The 14,149-nt window shown below is 39.5% G+C and overlaps 1 protein-coding gene across 1 annotated transcript in view; it reads left to right on the top strand.

The window, feature by feature from the left end:
* Nucleotides 1-13,609, top strand: part of LOC110826527 (TNF-receptor-associated factor 6) — a 68,936-nt gene extending 55,327 nt beyond the window's left edge. Inside the window, exon 9 of the mRNA XM_022057242.2 lies at nt 13,476-13,609. The gene's annotated coding sequence lies outside the window, so the exon portion shown is untranslated. The remainder of the gene's footprint in view (nt 1-13,475) is intronic.
* The last annotated feature ends 540 nt before the right edge of the window (nt 13,610-14,149 follow it).

The following is a 14,149-nucleotide window of genomic DNA, read 5'->3' as shown; positions in this document are numbered from 1 at the left end:
GCGTAATATATTACGGTGGCAGATCCTGAAGGTCTGACATCGCTAATTTCAAAGCCTGACATTGAACGCTGTCCTGAGGCAGCTCCGTGCTCAAAACTATTTCTGTTTAAGTATTGTCGATAAGATCATCGTGCAGAATTGCGGTTTGGGGCAGAACTAGTTAATTAATTAATTCACAAATTTCTTTTTATTGTTCAGTTAGGAAACGTTCATAACCAATCTCATTTTTAAAAAACTTGAATGATGTATGATGTAAGGTATGCGATATAGCCTACACATAACATTTCTCCTTCTTTTTCTGTGTATGAAACGTGATCTAATTTTCTGATTTAAATATACGAATTAAAAGTGTTTAAAACTAGAAACTTCAGGGAAATTCTGAGACCCAAATTAACAATTCAGTAGCTTTGTGATTTGACCTAGAATTTTTGAGTCAGTGGTACTATGAGGGACACGGAATTTACATATAATTTTGGCGAGAAATCGACCAAGAAAGTGTAAAGGAAGTTATGATATGGAAATTTTAAGGTAAATGCTGTCAAGAGACGTGAAATTGGAGGTTGGAACTAACTCTGGATCGTGTATAATGCGGGACTTTACTATTAAATGTGTTCAGCTTTGGGATATATTTTTAGTCTTTTTAAAACAGATGTTGAAGATCGTATACTGAGTTACTCTTTTGTCTACTTAGTGAAACGTTGAATTAAATTATAATGAATTGGGAAGTATGTTTGCATGGGGAGACTGAGGAAAACCACAAAACATCTTGGGATTACCAGTTGCCGGGCCGATATTTGTTTAAGGTACCTCCTGAAACTAACCATTCTGCTGCCAAGTTCTGACGTATGTTGAGTGACGTCAGTGCTGGTACTACATACGTCAAAAATCTTTTAACGTACCATATTGTATGAGCTGAAAGTATGGATTCTTATATGAACTTTGTGCAGACTTTCGCAAAAACGGATTCTTTAAAACATTTAACATTGTAGAAGCAATCTGTCAGATGTGAGAGAACTCAGTTACATGACGCTGTATCAATTTCCGATCCGATTGTGTTTAGTGCCCCAGTAGCAGCGCTTACTAACTTGGAAAGTTGTCGGCAGTGGGCGGTGCAATACGTCAATAGCGGGGTGAATCACCTCATCTCTCCGTCAACTACGTAACTATTCAACGGATTTAAACAAAACGTGGTCGTGGACCCACACCAAGGACGACGTAACTTCTATGTTACAGAAATGTGAAGTCAGATATTATCGTCAGTTTTCTTAAAAATGGCTCGTGGTACATTAACCCTTCGAAGACCAGTGTTAACTTTATGTATCGCTCGCTTCAGTAATTAATAACTTTGTATTTTGCCTATAGATTGTATCGATTGATTTTTTTATGATCGGAATAACAGAAATTATTTCCTTAAACAGCGTTAACCAACTGATTTTTGTAATGGTGAAGTTTTGTGTTTCTTTTGGGGTACAGATTGAATATTTAAATATTATTTGGACGAACTTCAGCTTAAAGGGTTAATTGACATCTAATATAAACACAGGTCGCATAAAGGTCTGTGACGTTTATTTGAAATTTTACTTCCTGACAAATATTTAGCAAAATAGATGAAATAAAATTGCTGACTCTTTGAAGAGTGACATCTGTGGTGCGATTAATTTTATATCTGCAATGAATGCACATAAAAGTAACGTGAAGTATTTCGATTTCAAAAACATACTTATTCTGCTTTTGTATACTTTCCATTCTTGTTTTAAGGCTTTGCGTTCTACGAAGGGCTTCCACACACGTTTTGTTTCTGCCAGCATAAAAGAAACTGCTGCCATCTCTTGAGAGTTAAAACGAGTTATTTGTGTTCTTTCAGCATTGTAAATGTTTAAATTCATAAAGAAAAGTTCCATAAACAAATTTTGCAATGTACAAAACATGTCATAAGTGGACTTCAACAGTAGCCTACTATGTAAGACTTGAGGTTCTCACAGCGGTGAGTATGAAGATTTCTGTCTTCTGGGTTGTTGCGCTGTGTAGTATGGTCGATGTTTACAAACGTTTCAGAGGTCATACTGCCTCCGTCATCAGGGCGATGAGTATGAAGATTTCTGTCTTCTGGGTTATTGCGCTGTGTAGTCTGGTCGATGTTTACCAACGTTTCAGAGGTCATACTGCCTCCATCATCAGGGCGATGAGTATGAAGATTTCTGTCTTCTGGGTTATTGCGCTGTGTAGTCTGGTCGATGTTTACCAACGTTTCAGAGGTCATACTGCCTCCATCATCAGGGCGATGAGTATGAAGATTTCTGTCTTCTGGGTTGTTGCGCTGTGTAGTCTGGTCGATGTTAACCAACGTTTCAGAGGTCATACTGCCTCCATCATCAGGGCGATGAGTATGAAGATTTCTGTCTTCTGGGTTATTGCGCTGTGTAGTCTGGTCGATGTTAACCAACGTTTCAGAGGTCATACTGCCTCCATCATCAGGGCGATGAGTATGAAGATTTCTGTCTTCTGGGTTATTGCGCTGTGTAGTCTGGTCGATGTTAACCAACGTTTCAGAGGTCATACTGCCTCCGTCATCAGGGCGGTGAGTCTGAAGATTTCTGTCTTCTGGGTTGTTGCGCTGTGTAGTCTGGTCGATGTTAACCAACGTTTCAGAGGTCATACTGCCTCCATCATCAGGGCGATGAGTATGAAGATTTCTGTCTTCTGGGTTATTGCGCTGTGTAGTCTGGTCGATGTTAACCAACGTTTCAGAGGTCATACTGCCTCCGTCATCAGGGCGGTGAGTCTGAAGATTTCTGTCTTCTGGGTTGTTGCGCTGTGTAGTCTGGTCGATGTTAACCGACGTTTCAGAGGTCATACTGCCTCCATCATCAGGGCGATGAGTATGAAGATTTCTGTCTTCTGGGTTATTGCGCTGTGTAGTCTGGTCGATGTTAACCAACGTTTCAGAGGTCATACTGCCTCCGTCATCAGGGCGGTGAGTCTGAAGATTTCTGTCTTCTGGGTTGTTGCGCTGTGTAGTCTGGTCGATGTTAACCGACGTTTCAGAGGTCATACTGCCTCCATCATCAGGGCGATGAGTATGAAGATTTCTGTCTTCTGGGTTATTGCGCTGTGTAGTCTGGTCGATGTTAACCAACGTTTCAGAGGTCATACTGCCTCCGTCATCAGAGTCTGAAGATTTCTGGCTTCTGGGTTGTTGCGCTGTGTAGTCTGGTCGATGTTAACCAACGTTTCAGAGGTCTTACTGCCTCCGTCATCAGGGCGATTCTTAGTATGAAGATTTCTGTCTTCTGGGTTGTTGCGCTGTGTAGTCTGGTCGATGTTTACCAACGTTTCAGAGGTCATACTGCCTCCGTCATCAGGGCGATGAATCGCCCTGATGACGGAGGCAGTATGACCTCTGAAACGTTGGTTAACATCGACCAGACTACACAGCACAATAACCCAGAAGACAGAAATCTTCAGTAGCCTACTAGTCGTGAAGACGCACTAATAAAATCCAGTTTAACATACGTCGGCCTTTATCTTGAAAGCTGCGTGGTATGGAAAAAGAATTCGTTCGGGAGTCATGAAATGAAACTCGGCGAAGAACGGAAATTATGAAGTATTTTGTCGTACATTATAATCAAGTCTCTTGACTTTGTTTTGGAGATTTTTCAATATTCCTCTTTAGCACTAACAGACATGAGAAATAAGGTGTCAATTGTTATGTATGTAAATTGATGAAAACAATTGGCATCGAAACATTTTAGAAGCCACCTACCTAGAATATAAAGACATAAATTAGAGAATAATAAACGCATTTCACACATCGGGAGCGTATGGAAATGATTAGATAGACTCATTCTGTTGCCGCTTTTGACTATGTGGTGGTGAACGACCCTTGTCCTACCGGAAAATGCACTATGACCTTTTGGCACTTCACTTAGATAAATTATTTATGTGATTTACTGGAATGGGCTTCTACAGCTTGTGAAAGAATTTCAGGTTTTGGTACGAGTTTTAACAGGGAGTTAGTCTTTGAATTAATTACTTTGTCAGTCATTTGGCTAATCAATAGTTGTTTCTGTGTTACTAGTGTGATGCTTCAAAACTCCTGTGTCCACAGGCCTTTCTTTAAACGTTTATCCTAGTCAGTTTTGACATCGGAACACCCCAAAATGACGGTGAGACAGCACCCATTAAGGGAAAGAAAATCCAGGACGAATTTTTGTTACAAGTGGATCAATTCCATTTGAAAATGTTATCCTCGGGTCCGCTGATGACGTTGGGGCCTCTGCGCCAATCAGAGTGCGGGCTGTGACGCAGGTTGAGAAACGGTGACGTCATAGCAATGATGCCAGCACTGACGTCAAAATCCTCCCCCCCCCCCCCCACACCGCTACATGCACCACACGAGTGCGTCAATACGCACCCGGCAAGGAGGCAAATGGCGCCTGCAGGGGTGGGAAGAGAGTAGTTTTACCGACCTGATTCTTTGTGTATTGAACGACGCTCTATCAACTGTGAATTGAGACGGTAGTCATCCCTGAAAGAAAGCGATAATTTTCACTCGAACGAAGAACACAAATTATTACCTACTAAGAACATATGAATCCAACAAAGATAACCTAAAGGTGGAATAGAGAATATTGCGAAGCGATTCTTACGTTGCCTTGTGTTGCCAGATGAATGAAATGAACGGAGTTATGATGAGCTGAACTTGTAGCTCGAATAAGATAAATAACTTTATGGCTCATCTGTATCGAAATGCAGCGACAGTCGAAAGATGCACCCCATTGGTCGAGTTCTTACAGCGTTCTTTACTATGTTTGCTTATTGCAGATATTAATCAATTGTCTCAAAAGAAACAAAAAAAGTGTTAATTTTGTTGCTCGTATTTAGTTAAGATCTTTGAAGTCGAAGCTCGTGTAAATAATATTTAAGAATCAAAACCTTACCGCCATAACAAATATCAACTTGTTAAGACTTTTTTAAAAAATAATCTCTGTTTACAGTGAGAATCATATGAAAATTACAAATACAAAATCAACAGTCATTGACTGTTGAAGCAGGTGGAACATACAGAAAACTGATGTATATTGATGCTATAAGCGTAAAGCTGCATCTTTCAGAAAGATGTATTCTTTAGTTATGTACCAGTTTCTGTTCATTATGAGCTTTTCTGACAAATTATTAGGTGTTAATTGCTCTAATTATAGTTCAATGCTGTTGATCTTCTGCATGAAGCCGTGTGGACTTGTAGTTAAAAAGTGTAACAGAAAGTTCCTCCTAAACGTCGGTAACTGCCTACAAGTACACACTGTGTTACAGTCCAAAAGATGAACAACATCTCCACAGCTGTGACCACTTCATATGTTATATAGAATGCATACGAGTTTCAGAGAGGACCAGAGATCTCGATTTATGCATGATTCATTTTGTGACGATTTAGTATGTATTGAAATAGCTCAGGATTGAGTCCAGCTTGCAGCACCAGAGGTTTGAGTTCAAATTACTTTTCTGCTGCTGCAGATATTGTTTTATGACGCCTGTGAAGTTCTAAGGAGAAACCGACAATGTCGTCAGGCAATGTAGAGTCCTGAAGCAAACACATCTAAAAATTCACAAGACTTGTTACGTCACTATATTCTGTGGAATGTGAATAACAACATGGCGGTCTTGCGATATTTGAATTCACACTGAAATCTATTAGATGTTATTAAGCTTGTCCATGGAAGAAGTTTGCCACGATGCTTTAATTTTCTGGATTAAAAGTTACAAATATGGTTATGGCTTCACAATTTAGAGGTTATGTTTGGGCAACTTTCAGATTGTAATAGTGATTATGGTCTCTTAGATTTTGACTCTATGACGTCACAGCCCAGAAAAGACTCTCGAAATTTCCACCGTTACAGATTCAGGTCTGTTTTAACTTGTGTAAATCAATAGCAGTGGAAGTTATACATAGGAAGATATAAGTAATTTCTGTAATCATTCATTTGCAGCTCTTGATAACCTGTATATAGATTTTGTTATTCGAATGAATACAGGTATAGTAACTATTGATTCATCCTATTATTTTAATTGCACAATATTGTCAAAGTCTACAGTTCAATTAGAAAGTTCAGTTAAATATTTTCTCGAAAACAACGATGAATTTAGATACAATACAAAGTATTTATAAGTGCTTCAATTTTTTTTAAAACAATTATCAATAAATTCATTAACATAGATAATTTAGAAAAATTATTTATACTTCCATGTAACAGAGAACTTTAGGTTGTTAAATTTTAATTTACAGTTTTCGTAAAGTCATCGCCAAAATGAACCGCCATTCTTCAGTAAATTCCATTGCATTCCGCATATTCTGGCCACAAGTTTTGGATCACAGATCCTACGTCTCTCAGTGGAGAAGTCATGTTACACGTATCACTGCTCAAAACCATCAATGGTCACGCAATGGAACGTTCATAAGTCTGTTCATAAAACTACGCTATCGCTTATACTGAACAATATAAATCCAATCAAAAGCTTCCATTCTTTTTTACTAGTGGCAATTTTAATACTATCCTCCCATCTACGCTTATGTACTCTGAATGATCTATTACTCCCGGAGAGTCTAACTAAAATTTTGTGCCTTTTTTTCATCTTCTCATACGCTACTTACCACGCCCGTCTCATCCGCCTACTTTTCATTATCCTAATAATATTTGGTGAAGATTAAAAATTATGTAGCTCCTCATTACACCATTTTCTTCATCTCTGGCACTGCATCCCTCGGAGGTCCAAATATACTCCTAAGCACCACCTTGTTCTGAAAAGCTTACATTTCTGATCTTCCTTTAGTGGGAAATAACAAATTTCAAACAAATACAGCACAGCAGGTAAAAGCATGGTTTTATGTATTTCAATTTCTACGGCTTTAATAACAGGTTGGAAGGCGAAAGAGTCTGAACCGCATGGTAGCAAGGATTCCCCAAATGTAGTCTGCTCTAAACTTTATTATAAATTCAATTTTTGACACGTTACGTTAGTTTTATTTCCTCCTCAAATTTATATTTTCACCCAATAAATTACTATCATTGGCATGAGCAAGAATTTGATGTATCTAATTTATTTCCAATCTCTTCGTTTTTATAGATTTCCTGATAAAATGTTTAAAAGCAATGATGACAAAGCATCTCCTTGTTTCATACAATTCTGAATAGGAAATGTATAAATGTTCGTCTATATAGGCATTACTGCAGATGTCATTTGAATACATTTAATTGTTCCAAATAGTTTAATTGATATAAACAAAATCAATTATAATGTTTATTCTGAAACGTTTTCAGGATGGTGAATTAAAATCTGAATTACTAGGCTTTTGGACTTTGTCCAAAGTTTGATTACAAATTTACAGAACGTTTCGAGGACTGGTTCTGTCCTCGTCTTCAGGTGTGCTGAAGGGGCCCTTTAGAATGAGCTAATATCAATCACTGGACAACCTAGATCCAACAAATCAACACACTAAGGACGAAGTCCTGCGCAAGCGCAAGACATCGTCTCTTGCTAGGTTACACCATTCCTGCGTACGAAACGCATTACTGGAGATGGAAAATAGCGTATTAAAATTAAGGGGTGTGTGATTACGCTAACGGGAATTTTGTCGTGGCGGAAAGATTCGACTATTCGAACTACGGGTTTTTACTACTGGTGCGAGATTTCCCCTTCAGGCAACTTGCCCTTGGTGAGAAGAAATTTGGTTGGATGGCTCTGTGGTATTTGAACCCAGAAGTAGTAAGGATCGTTTTGGAGCATTGTCTCTGCGACTTGGGGAGGGGAATAACTTTAGTTGAAGGCCCGCGTAGTTGGAGAGGACGTGCCGTGCCCCCTTTGAATTATACTCTGGCATTTGGCTGACATCTGAGGAAAAGCACTGTAAACTTCAATAAGGTAGCAAAATAATTAGACCACTTGTGCCGATTTCGCTGTCTCTTCAGGGAGAGTCTCTCCTATCGTATCTGTCTTCTGATGGCGTCATCAGAGGCCCAAGAATACAACCGTGCCATGGAATAACTCAGAGCCAACGAGTTGGAATCTTCCGAATAGGGCGTTTCGCTGTAAACTACCGCCCGGTACCCGGGCCGCTGACCGGAGCTGTGTCCGCGCCTCTACCTGCACGGAAGCAGGGAAACGGCGACCAAGGCCCGGTGCGTAAACCCACCTCCTCTTCGGCCGAACAAACCTCGTCTAGTGGCCGGCAACTCAGCTCAGCTGAGATTTTGCAGCGTACGCTGGGGTAGTCGCTGGACAACCAGTCAATTGAGCGACTGCTGAAGTGGACTCCTCGTCACTGTTCCCCACCGAAGGTTATGCCTCTCTAGAGGATAAAGGAGGGAAGAAAGAGGAGGCGTCCCGCGTCAAAATGTACACCACTGCTGTTGGACACATGGACGCTCACCCCGCCGCGACAGAGACACGAAGTGGGACGATCAACCCTACAGCCACGCGTTCCCGGACTGCACCGGGAACCGCTGCTTCGATGGAATCAGCCTCAAAGCGCATCTCTCTAGTGGCTCCCGGAAAGACCATTCAAATTTGTAGCCCAGATAAAATGAGAGATCCTGATGCTAGTGTCTGAAGCTGCCGGCGGCTTCTAAGGCCACTATCGATGCTCTACGATCGCTCGATGTGGGTGAGGGTGTAAGTTTTCACAGTTCCTCCCTCCCCGAGGATCGATGCGTACGCCTTTTGTAGAAAACCACTTGCCCGAAGCTGAGATTCGAGAGGAGTTGGAGACCTTGCATATCCATGTGCAGGCAGTCATGCAACTCCGATCAAAGCGATGGGATTAGGCCCCCGCGAAGGAAGGACCGACCCCTGACACCGCACTTCAGTGTGTCGGTGGCACGAGGCCCCGATGTTACTAAGGTACGTGGTCTCACCGATCGCTAGTAAAGGCTGAGAGCTACAAATTTTAAAAGGTGCCTCTGTAATGCAAACGAAGCCATCGTAACTACAGGGTGAGGATGGCCGAACTGAAGGCGTCTCAACGCGCCTGTCAGTGCAAGATTCGGCTTCAGCTAAGCCGCTTCCCAAACAGAAGAACTTTGGCCCTGGCTGCAACCAAATTGTCCAACGTGGCCATTGCGTCTTGGCTCACCCAAAGCAGAAGCCTACCCCTAATTCATCCGACAGAGGAAGACGGGCCCAGATGCAGGCTGCCCCACGGGCGGCAAATATAATCCCACTTATTCCTGAAGTGCCGGTGGTAGGCACCCAACCACTCTGATACAGCACGATTAAGCCTGCTCACCCACACAGTCTCCACTCGAGGGGATCACAGAACTGTCGGAGAACCTCGCTACCAAGGTCTGCTAGATTTAACAGGTCATCTTATCTACGAAGCCTCCTCCCTTCCAATACGGGAACATCGTCCTCGAGTTGTCCTTAAAACCGCCAGGCTCTTAAAATTTGCGTATGGCCGTACGAGGTAGGAAGAATGGTGTAAGGTAATTGTGGTTGATTTTTTTTGGAATACCGAAGGTTTCTTTAAAGACCATCTTCATAATGTCCTCCAATCTATGTCTAGGTCTTGTAAATGGTCTCTACCATGAAGGTATTCCGACTAAAATTTTGTATGCATTTTTGATTCTATACACAGGCTGCTACACAGCCCACCCTTCTCAGGCCCCTGTATTTTGTTACCCTCAATAATGTATGATAAAAAGTACATATGAAGCTTATCATTATGAAACTGTATTGAATATTCTGTAACATCCTTCCTCGTACTTTAATATATTCCGCTCAACACTCTGTTATAAAACATTATAATCTGTTTTTTTACTTAATAGGAGAGACCAAGCTTCAGACACATACAAAATAACAGGTAAATTTTATTTTGTAAATCTTTTCTTCAAATAAAAGAAACCGGAAGACAAAAGATAAATTGGACTACGTGGTAAGACGCATTTTTCGAACTTGATCTACTGTTAATTTCTTTGTGAATATTATGTTGAATACCTACTGTCTTTCTCAAATATTTTAACTTCGTTATATTTTCAGAAGATCCATTAATTACCAGTCTGGGGATGAGACATGAACATACAGAGTGACACACGAAAAATCTGGCAGACTTCGGATGGTTGTTCACTGGATTACTGCAGTGAAAAAAGTTACATCAACATAGTCAAAATATCAACCATTACATAATTTTTAAGGACGGAAATGGAGGAAACTCAGATAAACTTCCAATTTAAATGACATTATAACAGTCTAAAATATGAAACAGCTACACATAAAAAGTAGTCTTCTCATGTTGAGCGTTCATTGTGACAGAACGTGTTGTCCACAGATTGGCATTTGGCGAAGCAACTGTGGTGGTGAAAATGTGGCCTTGAGCATTCTACAAGCATTTGTGTAAGAAACGTTCTCTTGAATTGTATATAACAGACGTTCACTTTTTCACACCAGAGCTGACTAACATTTCTTTTAGAGTGTTTGGTAGTGGCGAGCGGTTGAGTAAAAACTGCCTTGCCTTCTCTCAATGTGTTAATAAACCACTTCTGTTCGAAATCGCCTACACTGACCACGCAAAAGCCAACAGCTAGTTTTCGTGAGAGCAGAACCATCTATGATGCGCAATGTCTGCTATTTCTGGCGAACGGGGTGGCTAGACATCGACCACCACGACTAATCCAAAGATTTCCATAGCATCGATTGAAGTACTGTGATACTTGTACCTCGAAATGAGTTCGTATTACAGCCATATGTTTGGCCTAGAGACGATAAGTAGTAACTCTCTGCAGGAAATGCAGGTAGATTTTGCTGTTAAACATCCCTCAAGAACGAATAGCCCAGTTAGTTGGTCACATATAAGACCACGCCACACTCACAGGTGGTGGGAGGAACAAGAACTGGATATTGGAAATAATAGACTTATCGGATAATTACGTAACGGTTGACATTTAAAATCTATTGACACGACAATTTTTACTCAGAACATTTCAATGAGTAACCACACAAAGTTTGGCAGGTGTTTCGTGAGACAATCTGTGTACAATACCAGGGGGCACACTAGCGTGTGGGTAGAAGGAAAATGAACGAATATCCTTTGTTCTGTGGACAATTTTTGTTTCCTTATGTGCTGCACCACTCACCCCTCAGATTCCCTTGCTCTCTGCGTCTGACGGACTTGGAACACACACATTCACCCCGATTACAGTACTTTGTCGTAAACTTACAATACACACGTTTTTGAATAAGTAATGGGAGAAATGAGTCTTTGTGGTTAACAAGAATTCTTATGAACTGAGAAAGATAAGTAGAGGATCTGCAAAGCAAAGAAATGCTCTGCGTGCGGAGGAGGAGGAGGTTGTTATACGTACATATAAGTCGTTATTAAAATGTTTGGGGAGTAAGAAGTTTTATCTCATAACAACAGTAACTCTGATAATAATGACAATACCAATTATAATTTACAGAAATTTGAGGTCGCCAGCGCGCCTAAGTAATGCTGATTAATCAGTCTGTTTTAGTCGTTTTCCTAACTAACATTCTCTTCTCTTTCGTCAGTTGCAGTGACCAAATAAAATAAAGTGAAGTTGAATCAAATGCCTTTGTGGAAGGAACGGATCAGATTATAAGTTTCTCTATCAAATTCGTTGTAGATTTTGGGATAAAATTCATTGTTTTTACGTGGGGATTTCCTATATTAGGCCTATTGCTCACCGTACCGGCATTTTACAGCTCTGGAGTTTCCTTAATTTTTTTTACATTTAACTTTCTGAAACGTTTAAAACGTGAGTAACAAGAAAATTAACACAGAATAAGGGAGAGAAAACAAAACAAACAAATTCCATCACTAAGACACTAAATCACGTTATAATAGGCTAAAATGTATCAAAATGGACCTAATGGACCCAACGAACAGAAATATGGAGGAATTTAAATAATACGGAGCTTTATAATTTTACTCGTCACTATATATAAGTTATGATCAAATCAAGATGGATGCCATGGTATTTGCATGTAGGATGAACCTATCACATAATATTTTAAACCTATTCGTACATACGGAAAGTTGTATGTACAACAGATTTGCACGTGTGTGTGGCATTTGCAGTACATTGATGCTGTTGTGTAGTCAATTTGGAATTATTTCTGTGTTTGAAGTTGATGTTGAAGCCACGTCTCAGTTGGTGGCAGACGATATTATATTGTTATTTTATTGTAAATTTGTCTCGGTAACTAGTAAAACTGGCACAATTATGAATATAAACCAGATTACACAGTGCAATAACCTAGAAGTCAGCCATATTCGGATTCACCACCGTGAAAAAATCAAATCCTACATAATCACCATTCAAATTCACAATATTAGGCCTATACTGGCATTTACCACGCAGTGGAGCTTATAAATTCTAGAAATATTGACCATATTTTTAATTGTATTTTGAAGACCATTACAATTTACAATAGTGTAGTTTCATCACATGAGGCAGAATCTCTGATTGGTTTTTCATATTAATAAACTTTAATCCGAAATATCCATTCCATATTCGAATGTCTGGTAACCGTAGACACTAGCATATTATGGGGATTCCTTCCTCAGCACAGACTGTGTTTCTTCGAGTCTTATTCAGAATTGGCCTTCTTGGATTACTCCTGATTCTACCAGAGGAATGAGTCATACTGTCTAAATCAGGACATCTAGGAGGCCATGCAATGGGCCCGCCTCCTCAATTACGTCTTCCAAGGAAATATTCGGACGATTAAATCACATGGAACTTTATACTCAGAAAACTAAAATTGTCGTCACACGTAATCCGTACCGTCAGTAAACATTTTAGTTACTGTGTCAGTGCTCTGATTATGTGTAAGATCTTGGCGTTATATTAGACAGTAAATTCGATTGTCGTCTTCATGTTTACTGTCGGGCACTAAGGACATTGGGTTTATTCGTTATATTGCATATAATTTATCTTCTATGTACAGATTAATTTTTTTATAATATTTTAATTAGATCTACCCAGAGAATGCCTCTCTTGTATGGAATAATCTTCCATCGACTTACTCCAATGAAATCTAAAATATACAAAATAATTAACCAGTTTGCGTTATTATCCCTTTTTATTTGTATGTATTTCGTAATTACGGTGTGAATTTTAAATTTTAGAACACTTTATTCCAGATGACAATTTATCGATGCTTTAATTTATATAAATGTTTTTAAGGGCAATGCGCTTTGACCTTCCGCCATGGGCACTGTATATTCGCGTTCCTACAAGGAAATTAAGAGAATCTTCTATCTTCAGTGTGAACATTGGACTAAGGCCTACTCTATCAGCAAGGCGCTTCAATGCTGCAAATATTAAACGCAAATGTTTGGAGATTTTCAGAAAAAAGTCTCCTTTTAGGACACTCGATAAGGGACTTGTTAAAATTTATTATATGTATATAGTTTAATTTTATTTTTTATGTGTATATTAATTTGTTTTTGCCTGTCATAGGCGCATTGCTGTTGGCCTTGGACATGGACGGATTCTTTGGAACGATCTGAACATCAGAAAGTATTCATCAAATACGGAATTTGTAATGTGAGTAACCTGTATAGGCCAGTTTTATTGAAAGTAGTATCTAGAGAGAGATAAAAATGTTGTATTTGGTTGGAATACAGGAGATTACACTGAACCTACAGAGGAATAAGTATTTTTCTAAGTAATTCTTAATACACAGGACAGGCTTTTCCACATATAAAGGAATTTTACAAGCTGTTAAAAGAGCAGAGTTTGATAGTTACATGATGATTCTCATAATACTAAGTGTCAGCCGAGTAATATTACTTTTCAGTATCTGTACATAATTAAAGAAAGGACAACTTTAACTGGGAACGATAATATGTATTCGACCAGTTCCCAAAATAACACAGAGCATTTTGTCAGGAGATTTCAATGCAAAGATGGGGAGGAAACATTTGCAAGTCGGCAATTGGGAATGAGAGTTTATACGAAAAATGAAATATTTTTTGAGTTGGAAGAAACTATGTAGTGCAGAATTTTTCCACATTGCATAAATAGTAAATACTTGTCAGATTTCACGGCGGTGAAGATGACGATGTTCTTCTGTTTTGATGCAGAGGACTGAGTTTGTTATTTTCCTTATTTATAAGAAATTCGATAAAACT

This window comes from Zootermopsis nevadensis, unplaced genomic scaffold, assembly GCF_977971745.1.
Source record: "Zootermopsis nevadensis isolate Lab colony 2312 unplaced genomic scaffold, Znev_1.0 Znev_ptg000028l, whole genome shotgun sequence".
NCBI classification, from domain to species: domain Eukaryota; kingdom Metazoa; phylum Arthropoda; class Insecta; order Blattodea; family Termopsidae; genus Zootermopsis; species Zootermopsis nevadensis.
Note: the sequence above shows the minus strand (reverse complement) of the source record. Positions and strands in the feature narration are given on the sequence as shown.